Genomic DNA, 14889 nt, shown 5'->3' on the forward strand with positions numbered 1-14889 from the left:
CAAGTTATATATTTCAGGATTTCAATTTAGATCGATCATAATAAGTAGACTTCACAATTTTTTTTTTCAATCTAGAACTGAAATATTTTTTGATTCTATTAAGTTTCTCATTTATAAACTATAATTGATAATTGATAAGCTGGTAGCTAACTTCGCGAAAATTATAACCAACTCTTAATTTTAGTTATATAAAATTGAATAGCTTTGAAGATACAGTTTGGTTGAAAACTATTATTATTATGCACACCACTTATTTACTGCAGATATAAAGTAAAGATGTCTACATAACAGGTGTTTAACGTACAAGTTAGTTAATTGAAATTTAGCTATAATTGATTTTTTGGATGCAGATTTCTCATCTTCAACGTTTACTTAACCAACTTTAACCACCTATTGCTTAGAATAGTTTTGATTGTATCGAGATTATTTTTTGTTAACTATAATTGATAACGTCCCAGTTAAATTCAGAGAGTTCTATTCTTGCAGTGTAATTATAGTTACAATTATTTCAAATCTCGAAAGCAGTACTAATAATTTGTGGACATTTCTTCTTAACTAATTGGTATCTTTATTTTCCCAGTTAGCTATAATTGATTGGCATTTGTTTTTGTAATCGTGATGTTTATTTTTAAATAGTTTCAGAGCACATTTGTCCATTCTATGTTCTATATACCTCTATTTGTGCCTGCTTGGAATATGGATTTGCATATTATTATGCATTATCTATAATTGATGACTTCTTAACTAACGCAATGATATCCGTAACTATTTCTCGTCGCTGTAATTATTCATATAATGTTTTGGAATTTTTCGTACACAGTTAATAGTTTTAAGATTAGTTACAATTAAAATTATTAACTAACATTGTGTGATGAATTCAAGTCATATATTTCAGGATTTCAATTTAGATCGATTATAATAAGTAGACTTCACAATTTATGTTTTTTTCTATCTATAGCTGAAATATTTTTTGGTTCTAGTGAGTTTCTCATTTATAAACCATAATTGATAATTGATAAGCTGGTAGCTAACTTCGCGAAAATTATAACCAACTCTTAATTTTAGTTATATAAAATTGAATAGCTTTGAAGATACAGTTTGGTTGAAAACTACTATTATTATGCACACCACTTATTTACTACAGATATAAAGTAAAGATGTCTACATAACAGGTGTTTAACGTACAAGTTAGTTAATTGAAATTTAGCTATAATTGAATTTTTGAATGCAGATTTCTCATCTTCAACGTTTACTTAACCAACTTTAACCACCTATTTCTTAGAATAGTTTTGATTGTATCGAGATTATTTTTTGTTAACTATATTTGATAACGTCACAGTTAAATTCAGAGAGTTCCATTCTTGCAGTGTAATTATAGTTACAAATGTTTCCAATCTCGAAAACAGTACTAACGACTTCCGGATATTCTTCGTAACTAATTGGTGTCTTTATTTTTCCAGTTAGCTATAATTGATTGGTACTTGTTTTTCTAACTGTTATGCTTATTTTTAAATAGTTTCAGAGCACATTTGTTCATTCTATGTTCTATATACCTCTATATGTGCCTGCTTGGAATATGGATTTGTAGATTATTATGCATTAACTATAATTGATGACTTCTTAACTAACGCAATGATATCCGTAACTATTTCTCGTCGCTGTAATTATTCGTATGTTTTGGAATTTTTTGTACACAGTTAATAGTTTTAAGATTAGTTACAATTAAAATTATTAACTAACATTGTGTGATGAATTCAAGTTATATATTTCAGGATTTTAATTTAGATCGATCTTAATAAGTAGACTTCACAATTTATTTTTTTTTCTATCCAGAGCTGAAATATTTTTTGATTCTATTAAGTTTCTCATTTATAAACTATAATTGATAAGTGATAAGCTGGTAGCTAACTTCGCGAAAATTATAACCAACTCTTAATTTTAGTTAAATAAAATTGAATAGCTTTGAAGATACAGTTTGGTTGAAAACTATTATTATTATGCACACCACTTATTTACTACAGATATAAAGTAAAGATGTCTACATAACAGGTGTCTAACGTACAAGTTAATTAATTGAAATTTTGCTATAATTGATTTTTTGAATGCAGGTTTCTCATCTTCAACGTTTACTTAACCAACTTTAACCACCTATTGCTTAGAATAGTTTTGATGGTATCGAGATTATTTTTTGTTAACTATAATTGATAACGTACCAGTTAAATTCAGAGAGTTCCATTTTTGCAGTGTTATTATAGTTACAATTGTTTCCAATCTCGAAAACAGTACTAATGACTTGCGGACATTCTTCGTAACTAAGTGGTGTCTTTATTTTCCCAGTTAGCTATTATTGATTGGTACTTGTTTTTCTAACTGTTATGCTTATTTTAAATAGTTTCAGAGCACATTTGTCCATTCTATATCAATGTGCCTCTATTTCTGCCGGTGATATGTTTGTTCCTGCATGGAATATATCTATTTCTGCGTTAACTATAATTGATGACTTCGTAACCAACTAACGCAATGACGCCCATAACTATTTCCCCGCGTTTAAATTATTCAGACAGTGTTTTGCAATTTTTCATACATAGTTACAGTTTTAAGATTTAGTTACAACTAAAAATATTAACTATCATTGTGTGATGAATTCATGTTATATATTTCAGGATTTTAACTCAGATCGACTATAATAAGTAGACTTTCTAATTTAAATTTGTGTATGGCTAAAATAGTTTTTTATTCTAGTGAGTTTCTTATTAATAGAACTATAACTGATAATTGATAAACTGGTAGCCAGCTTCGCGAAAATATAACTAACTCTTTCACTTTTAATTATACAAAATTTAATAGCTTTGAAGATACAATTCCGTTGAAAATTACTGCTACTATGCGTACCACTCATTATTTACTACAGTCGCAACTAGTTAATATTAGCTATAACTGAATTTCTGAACCCCGATTTCCCAACTTTAGCCCTTATTTACTTAATCAACTTTAACGAGATTTGCTTAGAGTATTTTCGGTTGTATTGAGGTACTTTTCTCTTAACAACAATTGATGACTTTGTAGTTAAATTCACAGGGTTTTATTCATGTAGTCCAATTATAGTTACAATTGTTTTAAATATCGAAAGCAATACTAATAATTTGTGAATGTTCTTCCTAACTAATTCGTGCTTTAAACTGATTGGCGCTTTTTTCTCTAACTATAATTGTAGCTTATTTTTAATAGTTTCAAAGCACATTTATCTGTTCTATATTTCACGTACCACTATTTCTGCAGATGATATGTTTGTTCCTGTTTGGATTATATTTATTTTTGGAGAATTCTGCAGTAACTATAATTGATGACTTCTTCACAACTCGATGATGCTCTCAGCTATTCCCCGGCGCTTTAATTCTTTAGACAGTGTTTTGGGATTTTTTTATATACGGTTAGTTTTAAGATTTGTTACATTTAGAGTTATTAACTATTATTGCTCTAAAAATATTTATGATTCTAGCGAGAACTTTGTGAAAATAACTTAATTATAAACTTCGACCAATTTTTATTAACTATAATTGATAAGTTCCAAATTAAATTCAGAGAGTTCTGTTCATGTAATGAAATTATAGTTATAATTTTTCAAACCGCAAAAAAAATAATTTGTGAACATTGTTCTAACTGTTGGATGATTTTATTTTCCCAGTTGGCTATAATTTATTGATTTTTGTTTTGTAACTGTAGTTGATGATTACTTTTAAATAGTTTCATAGCACATTTGTCGATTCTATATTTCATGTAGCTCTGTTTCTGCTGACGATGTATTTGCTCCTTCTTGGAATATATCTTTTTTTTTTTGTAGTGAGTTTCTCCCGTATTAACTATAACTGATAAACTGTCAGTTAATTTCGCAAAAGTTATAACCATCTTTTTCAATTTTAGTTAATATAGAATTTAACAGATTGAAAATTGCTATAACTATGCATAGAATTTACTATTTACCACAATCTAAACTCAAAGATGTTTATAATAGGTGCGTAATCTAAACGTTAGTTAGTTAATATTAGCTATAATTGATATCGTGCGTGTAGATTTTGCAATTTTCACTTGTTCAGCAGCTATATGTAGCTTACAATAATTTGGAGTATAATGTAATTCTTCTTTATTAACTATAATTGATAGCTTCCTAGTTAAATTCAAAAAATGTATAATTAATGCAGTTCTAGTTGTAATAAATTTGTTTAAATTCTCGACGCGTTGCTAATGGTTTGTTCGCGTTGTTTCTGACTGATTGGTTAGCTGTAGCTGCAGCTTTAACTTTTATTTGAAATTATTAACAATGTTTAAAATGAATCATAACCGATAAGATACGATTATTGGTGAATTCATATTTATCGAAAAGTCCCGATTTCATTAAAACGTTAATTATTATCATGTTCCCACACTGTTCTATTGATTACTGCGCACCGTCAAAATCACGTTATAATATTCAATTAAAATTTCACAATTGTTGCGGTTCGCTGCATTGTCCGTTATTATTAAAATGACGAGTCGCAGTGACCCGCTTTCGACCCCTGCTGCACCACCCCCCGATTACTGGATGCATCCGCGAACTTCGTGCATCCCATCCCGAGACAATGGGGGTTGATAAGGATTAAAGCCAGACGGAGGTGCGCTGATAGCTGTTTGCCATTTCGATTCGGGTTCGACGAGATTACGAATTTACATATTCAATTTGGGGCGGTTCGAGAGAAACAGGGCTTAATGAGGGATTTTTGGTGTTTATCGGCTGAGAGGAATCAATTTCGGTGTTTTCCGATGTTGTGAAATGCGAGAGGTTGAAAGTGTCGAAAAAGCGAACATCAAAGCGACGTTGTTAAAACGTCGGGTTAATCAAAGTCAGGCGATATGTTAGTCATCGCAACCCCACGTAAAATCCACGTGCGCCTCCGGCGCCTCCCCGAGCCCACTCCACCGTATTAAAACTCGAACTTCCTGAAAAATTGCTCTTTCTGACCCACAACGCAGCTTAAGTAATAAATCTCTTCTCTCCGCAAGCCACACGACTCATCAAAAATTCACACTAATATCCTGAAAGCCTTACTATTAAAAAAAAATCCGTTTGCGTATCCTGCGGTTCGTTCTTAATTCTCGGTATCCATTTCAGCGCCGGCATTAATCATACGGTGGGTTTCAGACAACAGTCGACTCGATGACGGTTTTCCATCTGTTATCGATTGTCTAATTGTGTGCTGTGATGTCCAGTTCCGTTACATTCTAATTACCAGCTTTTTAAAATTGATTAGGTTGTGAAAAGACGAGGAAGTGCATTGTGGAATGGCTGCTCAGGTTCATGAATAATGCAGATTTTGGAATTCGTCATACTTGAGGTGATCACTTTATTTAATAAATATGGAAATGGTGGATAATTAAAAATCGATCGGGTAGGCAACCAGCATTACGAGGTGACGGGATTTATGCAAAATGCACATCAACAAAAATATTACACGTATGTTTTCACGTCACACATAATTTTCTCAATTTTTCTTCATTTAGAAATGTTATGACCACACATTTTTTTTTCGACTTTTCATTGTTGAAACCGGAAGCGGATTGCGAAGTCCTATTTGAATTTGTTGTAAAACTGTACCAATTGCGACATCTGGTATGGTTCTGTTTCTGTCTTCGTCTGATACACTGTACGCAGGTAAGGCTGCCCGCACTTCTTAGCATTTTATACCGTTTCTACTATACTGTGTATACTGGCGCACCCAAAAGTATTGTCGGTACTAAGCACCTAGATAATTAGGCTTCTCCGCCTCCTTTTGCGGGTTTCCACAACCCCATAAACGTACCACTTACTTGCCACAGTCGCAACGTAAAGAAGTCTATATAACAGCTGTTTAACGTACAAGTTAGTTAGTTAGTATTAGCTATAATTGAATTTTTAAATGCCGATTTCTCAACTTTTAACGTTTACTTAACCAACTTTAACCACCTATAGGTAAGAATACTTTTGATTGTATTCAGATTCTTTTTTATTAACTATAATTGATAACTTCCTAGTTAAATTCAGAGAATTCTATTGTTGTAATGCAATTATAGTTAGTACTTGTTTTTCTAACTGTGATGCTTATTTTTAAATAATATCAGGGCACATTTATCTATTCTATATTCTATGTACCTCTATTTCTGCTGGTGATGTTTGTTCCTGCTTGGAATATATGTGTTGTAGTTTTAAGATTATTAACTATCATGGTGTTACAAATTCAAGATTTTAACTCAGATGGATTATAACAACTTTTCGAATTTTAAATATATGAAATTAAATCACTTTGAAGATACAAGTCCTTTGAAAATTACTATTACAACGCGTACCACTCATTATTTACTACAGTCGTAATGCAAAGATGCTTATATAACAGGTGCTTAACGTAAGAGTTAAATTAAAATATTAGCTATAACTGAATTTTGTGATGAAATATCTTCCCAGTTATTCAATTGTTTTTAAGCTCCTTTTCAACTTGCATTTTCTTCTTGATTAATTTCATATTAATAATTTATTATACATTATTTCTTCTTAATACAGGTACAGGTTTCTTTCAACAATACCTTAAAACTAGAACCATGTGTCCGAGGATAATTTCACGTAGAGAAATAAGGATTTTGCAAGTAAATCCCGTCCCTCGACTCATGACGAATAAAAAAATCATTACAATTGAGATGGGGTGGGTGGGCGGGGCTTAAATTTTGGATTTTTTTTTAATATAAGTAATATTATGTTTCAAACATCAAATTTACAAATAAGCTCCGCCTCTCGATCTGACAACGAATGAAAAATTTATTACAATTGAGGTTGGGGCGGGCGGGCGGGGCTTATTTTTTGACTTTTTTTTTTATTGACTTATATACTTTTCTTTCAACAACATAATGCGTAACAGCGTAGTCGCAAAATCCATATTTCCCTACAAAAATTTACCTTTTCATAAATGTTTAATTTTTTTTGTTGTGAAAAGAAGACTACGTATATTAAAAAAACAAAAAGGGAAATACTAAACCCCGCCCACCCACCCTATCTCAATTGTGATGATTTTTTTATTCATCGTGAGGCAAGGGGGCGGAGCGTAATTGAAAAATCCTTATTTCTCTAAATAATGATTTATCGATTTGCAATTTTTCTAGTTCTCAATTTCACATGTTTACTTTTTCAGTTTTTACATTTTATTATAATTGTTCTACATATATTCAATTGTAAAATTTTTCAATCAAAATCTTCCAGTTTTTTTGTCTCAATTTTTCGATTTTTCAAAATTTGAATTTTTCAGTTTTTCGAATTTAATTTTTTGTTTCTTCGGTTTTATTATTTTTGATTTTTCAATTTTTCATTTCTTTAATTTTTCGAGTTGCAATTAAGTTTTTTATTTTTGAACTTTTCAGTTTCTCAGTTTAAATTTTATAATTTTTCTTCTCGATTTTGAGTTCCTAAACTCTTAAATTTTCAGCCGTTCAATTTTTGAAGTTTTCAATTGAGTAATTTTTATTTTTTTTTCTCATTTTTCCGTTTTTACTTTTTTTTCGAATTCTGTTTGGTAATTCAATCTTTCGATTTCTAGTTTTTCGATTTTTGATTTTTAGAATATTCAACTTTTGTTAGTGGTAATAATTTTGTCATAAACTTTCAGAATTTTACAAAATTTCCATTTTTTGATTTCGCAATTTTTCGTTTCTGGTTTATCGATTTGCAGTTTCTCCACTTTTCAATTTCTACTTTTTCAGTTTTCCAATTTTTCAATTTACAGATTTTTCAGTCTTAAATTCTTTAAATTTTCGGTTTTTAGTTTTTCAGTTTTTATAATTTAATCAATAATAATTGTAAAATTTTTCAATTTTTGAATTTACTGCTTTTGTGTTTCTGCATTTTCCTCAATTTTTGGAGTTTTCAACTTTACGGTTTTTATTTTAGACCTTCCTATATTCTTAAATTTATAATTTTTTAATTTTTCGTTCCTTCAGTTTTTCGAATTGCCATTAATTAAATTTTCTAGTTTTGAACTTTTGAAATTTTCAGTTTTCCGGTTTTTAAATTTTTCAATTTATATATTTTATTATAATTTTTCGACAGTTCAGTCTTTTGCTTCAAGTTTTCAGCTTATGAAGTTTTTTATTTTACGAGATTTCAATTTTACAATTTTTTTTCGATTTTCAGTTCCTAGATTTTTAAATTTTCAATTTTTCATTTCGTTAATTTTGCAGTAAATTTTTGGATTTTGCAGTTTTCGATTTCACGAATTTAAATTTTTTGATTTTTAATGTTTGGTAATTTCAGTGTTTCAGAGTCTATTTTCCCGATTTTAAATTTTATTTTTAAATTTTTAATGCTAATAACGAACTTAACTTTTAAATTTACTCAAATCACAAAATGGCGGGCGGTGAGAGTATATCTGCGACGAGTTTGTTCTGCAGAAAGTGCAAAAATAAGGTCGTAACAGCGGTAAAATGTGTGAATTGTGACAGTGCATATCACCAAAGTTGTGCTAAATTGATTAACAATATAAAACTTTTGGATAGTGCAAAGTTAATCTGTTGTGAAAGAATTCCAATAGTCGACGACGACGCAGCATTTTTTGACGCCGTGGAACAATTAAGTGGCCCTGAAAAGAAGGTAGATTTATCCATCTTTACATATATCCTTAAGCAGAAAGACCATGTAATCGCCGAATTGCGAGATCAAGTAAAATTACTTAATGACCACATCGCACTGTTAAAACAACCAATTAAAGAAACGTCAGTCTCATCTCAAGAAGAAATCATAACAAAAAGAGACGAATCTGATAACATACAACCTCAAAATATCGATATTAAGCCGGTTCCCAAAGAAGGAAAAACTACTGACAACACCGTTCAGAACGGAAATGTAAACAAAAGTAAATCCGTTAAGACTCCCCCTAAAAAACGCAGTCTTCTCATCATTGGAAACGGATCGCATGCAGATAGTACTAATGAAGAAGGGGATAGCTTTGCTATCTCTAGAATAATAAGGCACTCATCCATTCACTTAACTCGTGTGAATCCAATAAAAACAGAAGATGATGTTTTGAAATATATTGAAAATACCATGATATCCCAAGCAATCATAAAGGAAAATATACCACCGAAAATAAAATTGACCAAACTACAATCTCGCCATCCTGAGAATTATAGTTCTTATAAAATTACGCTGGATTCGGTGTACTTTAAAAACCTCCTTGATCCTAAATTTTGGCCTAAAGGAGTAGCTGTGAGAAAATATTTTACCAAACCCTCGTACTCAGCGGGCAACCTATCATCTTCAAAAAACTCAAAAAACGAAGCACCCACCGTATCGTAAGTCCCCTGCCTATTTTTTATCAAAATATAAGAGGTCTTCGTACGAAGCTAGACAAATTACACGAAAGTATCCTAAACGAGGACTATCCAGTTATTGTGTTGACCGAAACCTGGTTGATGGATGGTATCTTCAATGCGGAATTTATTGACAAACGTTACACGGTTTACAGATGTGACAGATGCTCGGCGACAAGTTCCAAATCTCGTGGAGGTGGGGTACTCATTGCAGTCCTCAAAAATTTTGACTCAGTCCAACTGGATATTGATACCGGAAGGCGCGAAGAACTCTGGGTGAATATTAGTTGTAATGATGAAAATCTAATCCTCTGTGCAATATATCTGCCCCCTAACTCATCGCCGGAAGTATATAATGAACATTGTTCATTCCTTGAATCCATCTCTCAAGAATATGCTGATACGCGTATTTGTGTAATAGGGGATTTCAATCTGCCAAACATTTCATGGGTACCGGACGAGGACTGTGTTGGTCTATCTCCTGTTTGCAGCAATGACCTTCGTGAACAAATGGTTAGTGACCATTACATGTTATGTGGTTTTAACCAATTTAATTCATGTCCAAATTCTATCGGATCTATTTTAGACTTAGTTTTTTGCAATTTCGATACAGTAACTGTGAATACTACCGATCCTTTGTTACCCTGTGATGTATATCATCCTGCATTAGGGATTAGTATTTTGAACTTAGAGTCCTCACCTAATTGCTGTAATAGTCCAACTGATTCGCTAAATTTTCGTAAAGCTGACTATGGTGATATTAACTCTTTTTTTAATAGTATAAATTGGGTATTTCTTTGTGACTTTCAGTGCATTGATGTGTGTCTTAATGCTTTCTACGATATAATGTCTACTGCAGTTGAGTTGTTCATACCTAAATATAGGCCTTATTTCAATACTTATCCTTCGTGGTTTGACCAGAAAACAAAACTCCTTATTAAAGATAAAAAATTAGCTCATAAGAAATACAAACAAACTGGGTGCGTAAATGACTATTTAAATTTTTGTAATCTAAGACGGGAGTGTAAGGGAGCCATAACTAAATGCAAAAGGTCCCACATCGACAACGTGGAGCAAAATATTCAGAATGATGTAAAATCGTTCTGGTCCTTTGTAAACACTAAGAGAGGCAAAAGTAGTAGTTTGCCCAAAGTTTTATTTCATGCTGATAAAAAGGCTGACAATCTTTCTGACATTTGTAATCTTTTTGCTGAATATTTTAAATCTGTATACAGTCATTCTGACAACCTAGTAAATTTCCCATCTGGTAATACAAAAGCCTGTCCATCCATTGATGCACAAATTAATGAACTAGAGATATCTGTTGAGGAGATTACCAAAGGTATATCAAATCTTGACCTAAATTGGAGTCCTGGTTCCGATGGCATTCCTCCCGCATTTGTGAAGATGTGCGCGTTCTCGCTATCTTTTCCGCTAAAAATTATCTTCAATAAGTCGTTACATTTAGGTATTTTTCCTGAAGCCTGGAAAATCTCCGATGTAGTACCAATTCACAAAAGCGGAAGTAAAAGTCAAGTGAACAATTATAGAGGTATTAGTATATTGCCTGCCTTATCTAAATTATTTGATTCTATCGTTACCGATAGGTTATACTCTTGTATTAAAGGTACAATAATAAAGGAACAACATGGTTTCATGGCTGGTAAATCCACTAATACTAACCTCACAATCTTTACGGATTACTTGTTCAAAAATGTTGAAAATGGTTACGCAGTTGACTGTATTTACACAGATATAAAAAAAGCTTTTGATAGGGTCAATATTCAGCTATTAGTCAATAAATTAAATAACTTAGGTATACGTAACCCCATATTATCTTGGATAAACTCGTATCTGACAGGTCGCTTGCAAAGAGTAAAAATATCCAATAATAGATCATGTTTTATTGAAGTAACTTCTGGAGTGCCACAAGGATCACATATCGGTCCGCTACTATTTTTGGTTTTTATTAATGACGTAAACTCGGTTTTTAAACATTGTAGATTTTTACTTTTCGCAGATGACTTGAAACTTTTTTGTCGTATTCGTAACTCAACTGATGTTATATTACTTCAAGAGGACCTTGGGAAATTTGTAGAATGGTGTGATTCTAATAAATTGGAATTAAATATTGAGAAATGTAAAGCCATTAGATTTTCGTCGAAAAAATTATTAGATCCTCCAACATATTTTATAAAAGATCGGAAACTAGAAACTACCCTTTCAGTAAATGACTTAGGCGTAACGTTTTCCTCCAAATTGGACTTCAATATCCATATTGACAATATTGCCAATAAAGCAAATAAATTGCTCGGTTTTCTTATTCGACAGGGCACTATCTTTTATAATCTTAGGACCTTTATAATTTTGTATTGCTCTCTTGTGCGCTCCGTGTTAGAATATTGCACAGTAATTTGGTCTCCTTATCATTTAGTTAAGATCCAAAGACTTGAGAAGATACAGAGTCGTTTTATAAAATTTTTATGTTTTAAATTTAATGTTGACTTTAAATCAAACAACTACGTCAATCTCCTACAATTCTTTGGTTTGGCTCTTTTAGAATCTGTAGAACTTATTTCGACCTCTATTTTATGTTCAAGATTTTAAATAATATGTGTAATTGTACCAATCTTTGTTCTTTGTTTAATTTTCATGTTCCAGCTCGGAACGTCAGAAACCCGATTCTATTTGATGTGCCATTTCATCGCACAAATTATTCATCAAACTCTGTCGTTCCTAGACTGTCGAACTTAGCAAATAAATACCGCCGTGACATTAGCCTTTTTAATGTGTCTAGTTTTGTATTTAAACGCTCAGTGCGTATAGCACTGAAAATGTAACTACGTACATGTTGTGTAATGGTGAATCCGTTAATAAATCAATTATTATTATTATTATTAAAATTCTACAAAATTTCAATTTTTTGATTTCTCAATTCTGCGATTTTTCGTTTCCGATTTATCGATTTGCAAATTTTCTAGTTGTCCATTTCACATGTTTAGTTTTTCAGTTTTTACATTTTATTATAATTGTTCTACATATATTCAATTGTAAAATTTTTAAGTTTTTTGTCTCAATTTTCGATTTTTCTAAATTTGAATTTTTCAGTTTTTTGAATTTAATTTTTTGTTTCTTCGGTTTTATTATTTTTGATTTCTCAATTTTTCATTTCTTTAATTTTTCTAGTTGCAATTAAGTTTTTTACTTTTGAACTTGAAATTTTCAGTTTCTCAGTTTAAATTTTATGATTTTTCTTCTCAATTTTGAGTTCCTAAATTTTTTTAAATTTTCAGCTGTGAATTTTTGAAGTTTTCAATTGAATAATTTTTAATTTTTTTTAAAACACATTTTTCCGTTTTTACAATTTTTCGATTTCTAGTTTCTCGATTTTTAATTTTTAGATTTTTCAACTTTTGTTAATGGTAATAATTTTGTCATAAACTTTCCGAATTTTACAAAATTTCCATTTTTTGATTTCGCAATTTTTCGTTTCTGGTTTATCGATTTGCAGTTTCTCCACTTTTCATTTTCAACTTTTTCAGTTTTCCAATTTTTCAATTTACAGATTTTTCAGTCTTAAATATTTAAATTTTCGGGTTTTAGTTTTTCAACTTTTATAATTTAATCAATATCAATTGTAAAATTTTTCAATTTTTGAATTTACTGCTTTTTTGTTTTTGCATTTTTCTCAATTTTTGGAGTTTTCAACTTTGCGGTTTTTATTTTAGACCTTCCTATATTCTGAAATTTCTATTTTTTTAATTTTTCGTTGCTTCAGTTTTTCGAATTGCCATTAATTAAATTTTCTAGTTTTGAACTTTTGAAATTTTCAGTTTTTCGGTTTTTAACTTTTCAATATTTCGATCTATAACTTTTCAATTTTTATATTTTGTTGTAATTTTTCGACAGTTCAGTCTTTTGCTTCAAGTTTTCAGCTTATGAAGTTTTTTATTTTTCGAGATTTCAATTTTACAAATTTTTTTTCGATTTTCAGTTCGTAGGTTTTTAAATTTTCAATTTTTCATTTCGTTAATTTTGCAGTAAATTTTTGGATTTCGCAATTTTTCGTTTCTAGTTTTCGATTTGCAGTTTCTCCACTTTTCAATTTCAACTTTTTCAGTTTTCCAATTTTTCAATTTACAGATTTTTCAGTCTTCAATATTTAAATTTTGGGGGTTTTAGTTTTTCAGCTTTTATAACTTAATCAATATCAATTGTAAAATTTTTCAATTTTTGAATTTACTGCTTTTTTGTTCCTGCATTTTCTTCAGTTTTTGGAGTTTTCAATTTTACGGTTTTTATTTTAGACCTTCCTATATTCTTAAATTTCTAATTTTTTAATGTTTCGTTGCTTCAGTTTTTCGAATTGCCATTAATTAAATTTTCTAGTTTTGAACTTTTGAAATTTTCAGTTTTTCGGTTTTTAATTTTTCGACAGTTCAGTCTTTTGCTTCAAGTTTTCAGCTTATGAAGTTTTTTATTTTTCGAGATTTCAATTTTACAATTTTTTTCGATTTTAAGTTCCTAGAGTTTTAAATTTTCAATTTTTCATTTCGTTAATTGTGTAGTAAATTTTTAGATTTTGCAGTTTTCGATTTCACGAATTTAAATTTTTTGATTTTTAATGTTTGGTAATTTCAGTGTTTCAGAGTCTACTTTCCCGGTTTTTAATTTTATTTTTAAATTTTTAATGCTAATAACGAAGTATTAACTTTTAAAATTCTACAAAAATTTCAATTTTTTGATTTCTCAATTCTGCAATTTTTCTAGTTTTCAATTTCAAATTTTTCGATTTATTGAATTTTCACGTTTTTTTTTTGTGAAAAGAAGACTACGTATATTAAAAAAAGGCAAATACTAAATTGACGTTATTTTAGCTTTGAATATTTATTGGTGGAGTTCTCCAGTTGTAGTTATTATTCACTAACTATAATTGATAATCTGCTAACTATCAATGATAGTTAATATTAGGAATATCATCACTTGAGATTGTCAAGTATCGATTTGTGGTGTTCCTTTTGGTGTTTAGAGCTTTGATAGTTAAGAATAGTTTTTAACTATAACTTTCTCGTTTCATAATGCGCATTTTTCCACCTTCTCGGCATGAGGACGTCGAAGGATCACAGAAAGAGTGCTCTGTCCCAATTACGGCCAAATCCTTCTCCGAATCGACTTTCAACATGTTGCATTGTTGTACTCAATCTGATATTGACAAAATCGATCAATTATCTCAAACACACAACAAGCGAATGATGTCGATACGTATCTCGGAAATAAATAACGTAAAAAAAAAACCCGGACAGCTTTCTAGTCGAGTCACTTCTGCTTCATTAAAGTCCCCGATTATTTCGTAGCGCCGGCGATGGTGTCTTTTGAGCGATATCGAAAATCCCGTTTCGAGCTAATAACGTCGGAGGCCTTCTGGCTCGCGTGTGTGTGTAATTCCGGGATCAGCCTGGATATTTGCATCTCGTTAAACGAACGCATCTAAATTCCTAAACAGGGATCTGCAATAAAATCCGGAGATTG

At 30.6% G+C, this 14889-nt stretch overlaps 1 protein-coding gene across 22 annotated transcripts in view; it reads left to right on the plus strand.

Annotated features, from left to right (window-relative positions):
- Positions 1 to 14889, plus strand: part of LOC135125350 (collagen alpha chain CG42342) — a 310138-nt gene that overhangs the window by 19777 nt on the left and 275472 nt on the right. The gene's annotated exons all lie outside the window — the stretch shown is intronic.

Source organism: Zophobas morio, unplaced genomic scaffold, assembly GCF_036711695.1.
Source record: "Zophobas morio isolate AGI-343-1 ecotype UQ-CSIRO unplaced genomic scaffold, CSIRO_AGI_Zmor_V1 ptg000008l, whole genome shotgun sequence".
Taxonomy (NCBI): domain Eukaryota; kingdom Metazoa; phylum Arthropoda; class Insecta; order Coleoptera; family Tenebrionidae; genus Zophobas; species Zophobas morio.